The following is a 10,830-nucleotide window of genomic DNA, read 5'->3' as shown; positions in this document are numbered from 1 at the left end:
AGGTGGCTGCATGAAAATGCTGGCTGTCATTTAAAAAGGAATGCAAATTTGCAGCTTTTCTGGTTGTGGAGAAAGCTTGTAAATGTAGTGGTATAATGGATAAAAAGAAACAAAATGAAAAAACAAACTTTTTATTGTTTAATTGCTTGATTTCTAAGTCAACTTAATGATTTCCGAGGGATGGTGGAGGTGAGCACAACTCAGGTTTTTGCTATCTAGTGTGGATTTAGATACACCTTTGTATACACATGTGCCTTCTGAGCTGCATATATAAAAATACACATGCATTTGGATGTAGATATGCATGTGTACACCCACACCTGCCAACTGCACATATCCCCTTCTCACAGAAACCTTCACTCCCACTCTGCCTTTCTTCCATGCGTTTCCCTTCCTGCAACTTCTGTCCACCAGCTTTCTCTGAGTTATGTATGGAATCTCCACTGTAACCTTCTCCCCCCCTCTCCCTCCCTCCCCTCCTTCACTCCAGGAAAGCTCTTTCTGATTCTCTTTTCAGTGATGTCTGGCATTCGTACCTCTGTAGACAGAGAATGGCAGGAAGACAGTGACGTGAGCAGACAGAATAACTGGGGAATAAAAAGGAGTTGGTTGAGAATCTGTAATTAGAAGCCCAATTTCCATTTCCTTCTCAGGCACTTTTAAAATCCCTTTCAGGGTTTTCTTGACTGTCTCAAAATTGAATGTCATTGAGATTTTTTTCTTCTTTTTTTTTGCATCCTCTTGTTTCCTTGGCAACAAGTTGGTGATGCAGGAGCTAGAAATGTGCTGTGTCTCCGTGGAGATGTTGGCGTGGGTGTGCCATGGTGACATCCACGATGGACGCACAGCTCTACCAGTCCTACTCCACCCCTTGCAATAAGCACAATAGGCCCAACCTCGGAGGTGACGCTTTTATTTTTAGCTTCATAGGTGTTAATCTGCTCTCTTTTCATTGCACACATACCATGACAATGGGTCGTAAGATCCAGACGCCTCATTAGTTACATCAGCACAAATTGATTGACTTGAGGAGGGTTTTTAGGGCCAAATCTTCAGGTTTGAATGCAAGAACTTCTTAACTTAGAAAAAAAGTGCACTCCTATCTCAGAGGGGCACTCATTGCAACGACTTAAGTCTTTCCCCTTCTCTTAGAGGAGAAAGAGTTACCAGTAATTAATGAATAGGACTGTGAATCAGAGCTCCTTATGTTTCATTTTATTCTAAATGAAGTCATTTCTCGCCTTCATACCTCAAGGGCTGCTCATTTGGAACGCAAAGAAGCTGCTATCGCTATTGGCCTGGGGCATGGGAGATTAAATTTTATTGAGATGTCTAGTTGGGATGTTCCAAGGCGACTTACTCCCATAAGACAAAACTGTCTCCTCCAAAGGGACTTGCTCAGATTGCCTAGCCCTTGTTTGTGTCTGCCCAACAGTGTGCAGGTAGCCCATGGAACTGTTCAGAAAGCAATAGTAAGTTGTCAAGACATCTTAGACTTGACCTCCCCAGGCGCCTCAGTATAATGCACTCTCTTCCTGTTGTCCCGCACACTCCATATCTTTACCATATTTGTTTTTATGGTGCATTTACCATTGTTTTTATGGTGCATACAGCCTGATCAACCTTGTTATTTTGTATTTTGCATTCATCAATGTTCTGGCTGCAAGCCAAGACTCAAACTCTTCTTTGATTTAGCTCTTGATACATACAACAGTAGAGTAAGGGCTCACCACAGTCTCATCAAATATGCAGAGGTCCTACTGCTATTTTGTTTCCTGGGAAGCTTTATGACATCATGGAGAAAATGTGATGTCAACAAGGAACCCTCTAGGTAGGCTCTTGAGAGGTTGCTAAGGATCTTCTTTCTGCCAAATGACTGTAACTTCATCCCAATGGGATTTGCAATAGGGCTCATCCATGCAGCAATAAAGCCAAGTATCGAATTCTTCTTGCCAGAAAGACCAATTAAAGGATTAAATGTGAAAAGCTGAAACCCATAACATCCATGGTGACAGGGTTTTCTTTTCTTTTTTAGACTGTAATCATCTTTGCAGCGTATTGTTCTGGGATCCGCACCCTTGGGGATACATTAGTACGGCGATTGACGGAAAGAAGCTGGAGAGGGAAACCAAAGTGAACCCAGCCAAGGCAAGATAAGCTTCTCTTCCAGCCATGCTGGCAGATTTCTTTTGTCTTCCTTCCTACACTTCTTCAGTGATTCAGGCACAGACTGAGCTTATTCAGCTTCCAAGATGGCAAGGTGCTTGTTCAAAAGGTATTTTATTGTGTGAAGCCAGAGGAAACATGAGGAACAATCAGGCACCGGAGTCACATTAAGAAGATGTGTCATTGACACATTATGTCAATGAGAAGGAGTGAATCCAGGTTCTGTTTTTAGGGACATTATGTTCCAAGGCAGGCATATAAATCTGACTCAAATGCCTTGCTTGTTGGATCTGAATCCAGAGTTTATTCCCAAATGCCACTGAAATCCAGGTCAGATTTTTCTTTTTATTTGTACTTGTATTAACAGATTAAGGGAGCTGACACATCTGTCTAGCTCCAGCAGTATGCTCAGCATTGTATCTAATACTGTCTAAAGGAGGTCTCGTGCCTCAAGGAACTAGCAGCCCATGGGTGTGATTTGATAAGATGCAGAACACTGTACAAGAGACACTTCTACTAACTTTGACGGGGAAAAAGGCTGCATGTTTACTGGGAATGGAAGTGACACCTCAGTGCCCTCAGCTTAAAACCTATTATGTGATGAATTACCCGGAATCAACAGTAAAGGTAGGGGAAGCTATTGCTGGAAGACTCAGTAGATGGAATGTTTCTAAAGTCATGTAACTAAAACTAAATAGAGAGGAAGATGAGCTCAAAATTTTAGGCAAAACTATTCTATGGGATTTATTTTTTTTTAATGCACTAACAGGAAGTATCTGCTTTCTGCATAAAATTTTAATTAAAACATTCCAGTGTTTATGTTTCCGGACAAGAATTGCTACTGATTTTGCAGGAAGGGTCAAAATTCTGCCTAAAGAGAAAATCTCTTCTTCCTCCCCCTCTTCCCCATCTCCCATCTCTGGAGCTGTGGGAGTGAACCCTACACTTATCAGGAACACCTCAGGTTCTTCTCCGTTTTGGGAAGTCACATGGAAACCCCAGAGCAACTTTCCTCATACCCAACAGCAATAGCTTTCCCCATGTCATTTGAAAAGTGGGTACAAATTGAAATAAAGTTCAGTCCAAACTCTTCTGGCACCTTATTCTGCTGTCTGCTTCTTGCGTTTGTTAGCACCGCTTTGTGCTAGGTACTGTATGCACAGAATACGTTGAGAGACCTCACCCTATCTCTTGCCCCCAGGAGATTAGACAAGCATGCACCAAGTATGTGATTGCTTTTGATTTCTCTTCCCTTCCCCTCCTTCCCCTGACTGAGATTCAGCAGCTTCTGCAACATGACAAGTTCCTGTCAGCTGTCAGGGCACTAAAATAAACCTTTATCTCGTCTCCACAGCCCTGAATGACGGGGCTGGCAATAGGTGCACTGCAGCCAGGCAGCCATTTCTGCCATATGCTCTTTCAACCTCACTGCATGCTAACACAGCAATCTGTAGCCTGGCAGATTTGCTGTTTTTCCTTGCAAGACCTACAAAAGGAGGCAACCCTGGTTCCTATCTCTTCCTATTGCAGCATCTTACTATGCTGGGTTATAACATTATTTCTTTTGCCTTCTTCCTCAGGCATTGGGTGAGAGTCAGAGCCAGAATACCAGTCCAATGCTAGAGAATGAAAATTCTGCTAATTCTCTTAAATTAGACTTGGCTGCAAAAATGGCCTTGGGGCACACATCATAAATTGAGTTGAAACCATGCACCATGCAGTTGGAGGGAAAAAAAAACCCCCTATCTTCCTTTAGGGAGTGAAGACATTACATATTCACACTTCAGGCATGCACACCGTTGCCAACTAATCCTTCTTATTCCACAAGGCTAATTTCAAAATAGCATTTATATGGCATGGTTTGCTGGGGAGGGCACTGATGAATCAGTTAGCTGCCCTTTATAATAAACCTTGCACAGCTGCTTCCGAGGCTGCTCTTTTGTAATGCCTTGTCTTCCAGTCATCTCTGTGCCAATGCTCCTTATTCAAAGGGCACCTGTTGAATAACCATGCAGCAAAGTTACTGAGAAGGGGCAATAAATAAAGTGAAGCCTAAACACACAGTACAGTTCAAGCCACTATTTTTCTATGTTCTTGCTGTAGGGACATGGAGATTCTGCTGAATGACTGTGCTGATGCTTGAATGAAGAATGATAAGCCTGTAATTTACTTGGATGGCTGTGCGACTGCGTCCTGCTGAGTAGGAAAGCCTAGAAGAGTGTTGTTAGCCCTAACACTGCTACAGCTCAAAGCAGTTCTTTGGCACCACAGGCATCACACATGTCATTGGCTAAATGGGCCCTACACCACAGCATTTGGTTAAGTATTGCTGCCCAACAACAGTTGAGAAGTCCAGAAATTGCAGAAGAAATATGTTTACAGCCAGCTGCCGTAGAAGTAGCTTCTGATGGGTCTGAAATATTGTATTCGTTGATTTGGAAACCTACCTCTGGAGCAAATTACATTAAAAGTGCACTACATTTGCAAAGAAACCTACCCAATATGCTGGTGGTTAGGCTGGCTCAGAATGTTGGTCTGTCCCTGTCATGAGGAGACTTCAACTCACTGTCTCATCCTACCCATGTTCGATAAAGAAGTGGTGACCACAAAGACAGTTCCATCTCCAGAAGTTTCACTAATATCACCTCTGGGTAGGGGACAGAGAAAGATTGAAATTAGTGAAGGAGAGGCAGGGAAACTCAGGCATCACTCTGTCTGTTTGGCAGCTTGAGAATGACCATACTGGGTTAGACCAAAGATCCATCTAGTCCACTGTCTTTATTCAGGAGCCAAAACCAGGGATGGAGAGCAGCAATAAAAGAAACAGCAAAAATGCTTCTCTCAGACATTGTTCCAGCCTCTAACAGTTTCCAGATCTGATACTTTCTGAGGTAGAACGTCTGACTAATCAGCAGACACTTAGTTCTGAAGGAGCCGCGGCAAATTCTGTTTATTGCCTTATGGGTAGGTCAGAAAAAGTTACTAGGGGCTACAGGAGTCAAATGAGGGGACCATGTAGGTTCAGGGAGATGGCTGTGTCAGGGAGAATTTACAGAAAGTATAGCAGAGAGGAAATTTTAAGAACATGGGGTAGGTTGGGGATACTGTGTGCCATGGTGTCATAGAATAATAAGATTTTTGCATCATATGACTTCAAAAGGATCAAATTTGAGACATTTCAAAAAGTGTCTTCATTACATACAGTACTGTTAATTACCTTAACCATGGATGTGTTCAGCAGTGACTAATAATAAAGATGAATTACGGTGTATTTCAAAGGGACTTAAAGAAAGATGAGTGAGGTTTTTTTCTTCTCCTTTAGCAATGTGGTAATTGAGAAACTAAGGTAGATTTATCAAGGTCCCAAAGCATGTTAGGAGCAGTAAATATCTCACTACACTGAAAACCAGGTATGGAACTGTTTGAAATTATAAAAGATCAGAGCGGGTGCTTTCTAAACACTGCAGCAAATGTATATAGCTTTTAAATAATTACTCTAGGCTGAGCCTTAGAAAAATAGATAATGCTGTTGCCAGGGCATAAGTGTTATATACATTGAGAAAGGGTCTATGAAAACATCCATTTGTTTCAGGAGGTGGTGTTGCTTTACTTTAGGCTTTACTTAAGAGCAATTGAACACTGGGACTAGAAGAAAGCAACAGAGCCTATTAGGTCCCTGACTGGGTGATGGAGGAGAGAAAGAAATGTGCTCAAAGTCAAGCATAGTATAAGTGGATCACGTTCAATAGGATGTTGCAAAGAAGTTTGAAAAACTGAAAGGAGGTGGTTCTGCATCCAAATTTGAAAAAGATTTGTAAATTAATGTTTATGAAAGCATCTTTTGGCAGTCTGAGGAATCCTAGCTTTGATACTTTTGTAGATTTAGCCCCTAGGAAGAAGGAATAGGGATCTTAGAAAGGCAGAATTCACAGCAGATCCAATTATTTACCACCGAATTAAAAAAAAAATGACATGAGATTATGATTAGAATGCTTGGATAGATTTTACAAAAATACAAGATTGCACTGGATATAATGAAATAATTTTAAATCTTCAGTGAAGTTATTAAGCTAGGGCAGTTTTGCTTTTGTGGCTGAAAAAGCAGAGTGACTGCACAGCAGAATTTCTGTTCCACTTAATAACATTGCAGGAGAGGGCAGACAGATTTACCATCTCATATGCCTTTTAATAATGTCTTTGTAAAAACTGTTGTGGATTAGGTGAAATGACATGTCCAGCACAAACAACTTTGATATGTAGATGACCTCACTGCTACAAGATAGACAGAAAGTCTTGCACAATGGGAAGCTGGAGGAAGTGACAGTAAGATAGGATTTAAGATCAGTTTTAAGATCAATGAAAGTAAGCAAATGCTTCCTAAATTTTTTGTGTGCAGAGGAATAGAGCTCTACTCTAATGTTGAGCTTGACTTAAGTTTTCAAAGTACGAAACCATCCTTTAATTTTTCTAGGATGTGACACCAGTGTACTTACACAGAAAGGACCTGTAGATGTCTCAGGAAATAATGAGGCAAATTTTGGGCCAGTGAGGTTGGACTGCATGTGAAGAAGATCTAATAAGAGCCTGCAGGAGTTTGACGAGATGGTAAAAAGGCAGATGCAGCAAAGTCCCATTTTCAGTGGGCACAGTATGATCAAAATTAAGTCAGACACAGTAGCTCAACATCCCTTGGGAGACCATTTTGACTTCTTGGATGACTAAACATACAAAGGAGGCAGTACTCACCAAAGATCTAAAAATTAATAACCTTCACTGGCTTCCAAGCAACAATACTAAATGAGCACTGTGTTTCAACAACTTTCCTCTCCCTGTTGGGCTCAGTTTTAGCCTATTAATTCCCAGTGGTTGCAGGAAATGCTGGAAGACCTTGAGGGCATCACAGTGCCTCAAGCCATGGCTTGATGCAAGAACAAAAATGACCATGCTGCTCTCTATTCAATGTTAGTGGCTAACAGCTAAGTAGGGGGTGGATCTAGCGTGTATCGTGTGTAATATGGAGATTACCTGGCGCTGTCAGGTTGTTACCTCTTTGTGCTTGGTGTTGCCTGAGGACTCAGTGTTTTGTTTTCTTGGATCTTTTTTTTTTAAGCCGTTATTTTTAAGAAGGAAATTAATGGCATTTAAAGTTTTAGAAAGAACTCAGGACTGTTCTTGAACAGAAGGGCCATTCCGTTCTTAACTTTGTACTGTGACTAACTTTGAGAACGCTGGACATATATAGTTTGTTTTTCTAACATTAAAAAGATGTATTTCCATTTTAGAAAGTACCCAAGGAAATAGCATGCAAAAAGCTATGCTGAGAAAACACAGATCCCTGACTTGAAAAGAACTCTATAATGAGGAAGCTCAGAAATACAGTTACTGAAGCAGCTGAAATTGTATTCTCTTGTATCTCTTCTTAACAATAGAACCTTTTAATATATGATCATACGATACAGATAAGATTGTCAAACTCTCCATCATTTACTATGGAACATTGTTCATACTTGAGCTTAGCTTTCATAACAAACAGAGAAGGAACTTCTTTTTCGTCCTCTCTGGCTGAATAATTTAGGGTAACAAGGAAGTATTATACTTCATACTTTATAGCATACAATATTAAAATAAATTTTAACTTGACCCTGTTGAGATGAACACACATGAGAAGACCATCAAGATCAGCATACTTGTCTTCCCTGATGTAGGTGGTAAATTAATGCCTTTTTCCTCCTTTCTCCCTCAAGCTGAAGGAGACCTTTCCACCTCCACTGAGCACTGCATCTCCTGTGCCATTACCTGAGTAGGCATAAAGCTCCCTGTGCGCTTGGCTGCGGGTCCTTGTCGCCTCCCTTGCTGCTTCCCTCTGCCTTCTTCAGGATAAGAAACTCTGTCTGGCCTCTGCTTGTGTCAGGTTGTGCTTTATCTGCTGGAGAGAGGGGACTGGCAGCTGTGGGTGGCAACTACACCAGAGGGATGGGACAAGCTGGGTGAATTGTGCACGCAGGTTGTAGGGCAAAGAAAGGGGTGCAGCAGGCATGAAACAGGACTGGCTTCTCTAGCGTGTAAAGTGCCAGGCATGCATGGTATATGCCATTCGTGTTGTGTAATACTGTACTGTCAGGTCATGAGGGGGTTGTACTGGAGGGATTAGGCTGCCCCCTCTCCAGAAAGCTTCTCTTTTTCCTTGCCACCAGAATCACTTGTGGAAGGAGCTAATCCCCCAGATTTACAGAGTAAGAAAATCCACTGTTATGCTTGGAGCGGCTTCTAAACCTCCAGAAAAACATGCTCCAGAAACACAGCTTTGTATCCTGTGGAGCTGAGCTAAAACAGGGCCTTTCCCTGCAACGCAATTTCCATGCACGGGGCAGCAGGTTTGGATTCCCGCCTGCACAGTCCTGGACTCTTAATAAAATTCCATCTGTGTTTCCTGCCCTCCAAGGTGAATTCCTTTGGCTAACAGTGGGGTCTTGGAAAAGAAATAATAATTGCTGTACCAGGGCGCTATTATGAAGCCTGGGCATGGTGTGGCTCTGACAATATAGGAGAACTCTTTTTTTAATGCACACACCCACCAAAACACAGCTCTGATGCTGCTGGAGTGAGATGATGATCAGAGCTATGGAAATCTTAACTGTGAATTACCATTCTGATGATTTTATGGACCAAATAGAGCATTTTTTAGCTTGTAAGAGCATTGTGGTCCCTATGTGCAATTCATATAGGTTTGATACTGGATTGCATCATAATCACTATAGGTCCATCTCCCACATCTAGCAGGATTCTACTTAAAGGGAACTGTAACAAAATTTCGGTCTTGGGGAGACCAAAGTACAGACCTGTTGTCTGCCCAAGCCCTGTGCTCTGCATTTTGGATTGGGGAACTTTTCCACTTTAATGGGATGCAGTGAGTTTTGTGTTGAGGATCCCACTGCAAGGGAACAGCCTTCTCCATAAGCTGTGCCTGCCTGACAGACTGAGGGATATGGGCTTTCCTCTTTCCTCTCAATGCGTATCTTGTGGCTAATCTAAATGAAGCCAAGGCAGGGAGAGATGCTTTTTGGAGCCTTAAGGCAGGTGGATGTTTACTGTTTTCCTGCCCATTTAATTCCTGGTAGATCTTTGCTGTTCTAACTCCCCCGTGTAGAGCTCTGGATAAGTGACAGGGTCCTGTCAGCTCACTCCACCACCTCACACTTCTCCAATACAAATATTCCTCCTATGTCCTTGTTGTGGTTTAACCCCAGCTGGCAACTAGGACCACGCAGCTGCTCACTCACTTCTCCCCACCTCCTCAGTGGGATGTGGAAAAGAATTGGAAAAAATAAGGAAAACTTGTGGGTTAAGATAAAAACAGTTTAAGAAGTAAAGCAAAAGCCACGCACGCAAGCAAAGCAAAACAAGGAATGAATTCACTGCTTCTCATTGGCAGGCAGGTGTTCATCCATCTCCAGGAAAGCAGTACTCCATCACGTGTAATGTTTACTTGGGACGACAACACGCCATAAGTCCGAATGTCCCGCCCTTCCTTCTTCTTCCCCCAGCTCTATATACTGAGCATGACGTCACATGGTATGGAATATTCCTTTGGTCAGCTGGGGCCAGCTGTCCTGGCTGTGTCCCCTCTCAACTTTTTGTGCACTCCCAGCCTACTTGCTGGTGGGGTGGTGTCAGGAGCAGAAAAGGCCTTGACTACTTAGCTACAACCAAAAACATCAGTGTGCCACCAACACCACTCCCATCCCAAATCCAAAACACAGCACCATACCAGCTGCCAGCAACAAAGTCAACTCCATCCCAGCAGAAACCATGGCAGTCCTTTAACCACCTCTGTGGTTTGTGGATTCTGCTGCTGTGATCCTGATCAATGCATGGCCTGGTCACCATATGCCTGTGAGTGAAGCATGGCCATGGCTAGAAATTCTTAATGCTTTTTCCTGAAGGGCTGAAGGCTAGGGCAGATCTGATCTGTTGGGTGTTCTTCACCCCTGTAAACTTCACCCCATAGCTGACACTGCAATGCCAAGTAAGGGCAGAGGAAGAGACCTTCTTCAACTTTTTTTTCCTCTCATACATTTCCTGGGTCCAGGATACCCCTTGTACCTTCCTGCATGCAGACTGGTTCTGGTCAACTCAGCTATTTTGCTGGAGAGAAGGAAGAGTCTCATCAGCTGAGGGGACAAGAAGGAAGGAGGATGAACCTGTCACTGCCCACCCAACTTCCCAGTGCTGGAGCAGCCGGATCATCATCCCCACTCTGGCTTGAATGAGGGACGTTGTGGGCAGGTGTGGAGCAGGGCCGAGAGGTCCAAAGAAGGCTCAGGAAATTGTGACTTACACCATAATACTGTCATGTCACCATACTGGTATCACTGGGCAGCTCCCACATTCAGCGTTACAGTGTTAGGGGAATGGCAATATATCAATGAAGAAGCCAGGAGGGGAGTGAAACAGCACTGAGATGGACTCTTCTTCTCCCTGAAGTTAGTGTGCACACCTTAGCATTTGTCTCCGTCCCAGTCCCATCATACCCCACAGCATGGAGCAGTGTAGACATCCCTGATGTGGCACTGCAAGGTGACCAGCCTGGCTGCTGACAGCAACTTTCCATGGCACTACAGGACTTGGAGTAAATGATGGAGCCAGCCTGAGAAGCGAGGTAAA

The sequence above is a fragment of the Larus michahellis genome, chromosome 1 (assembly GCF_964199755.1).
Source record: "Larus michahellis chromosome 1, bLarMic1.1, whole genome shotgun sequence".
Lineage (NCBI taxonomy): Eukaryota > Metazoa > Chordata > Aves > Charadriiformes > Laridae > Larus > Larus michahellis.
The sequence above is the reverse complement of the archived record's forward strand: the minus strand, read 5'-3'. Positions refer to the sequence as shown.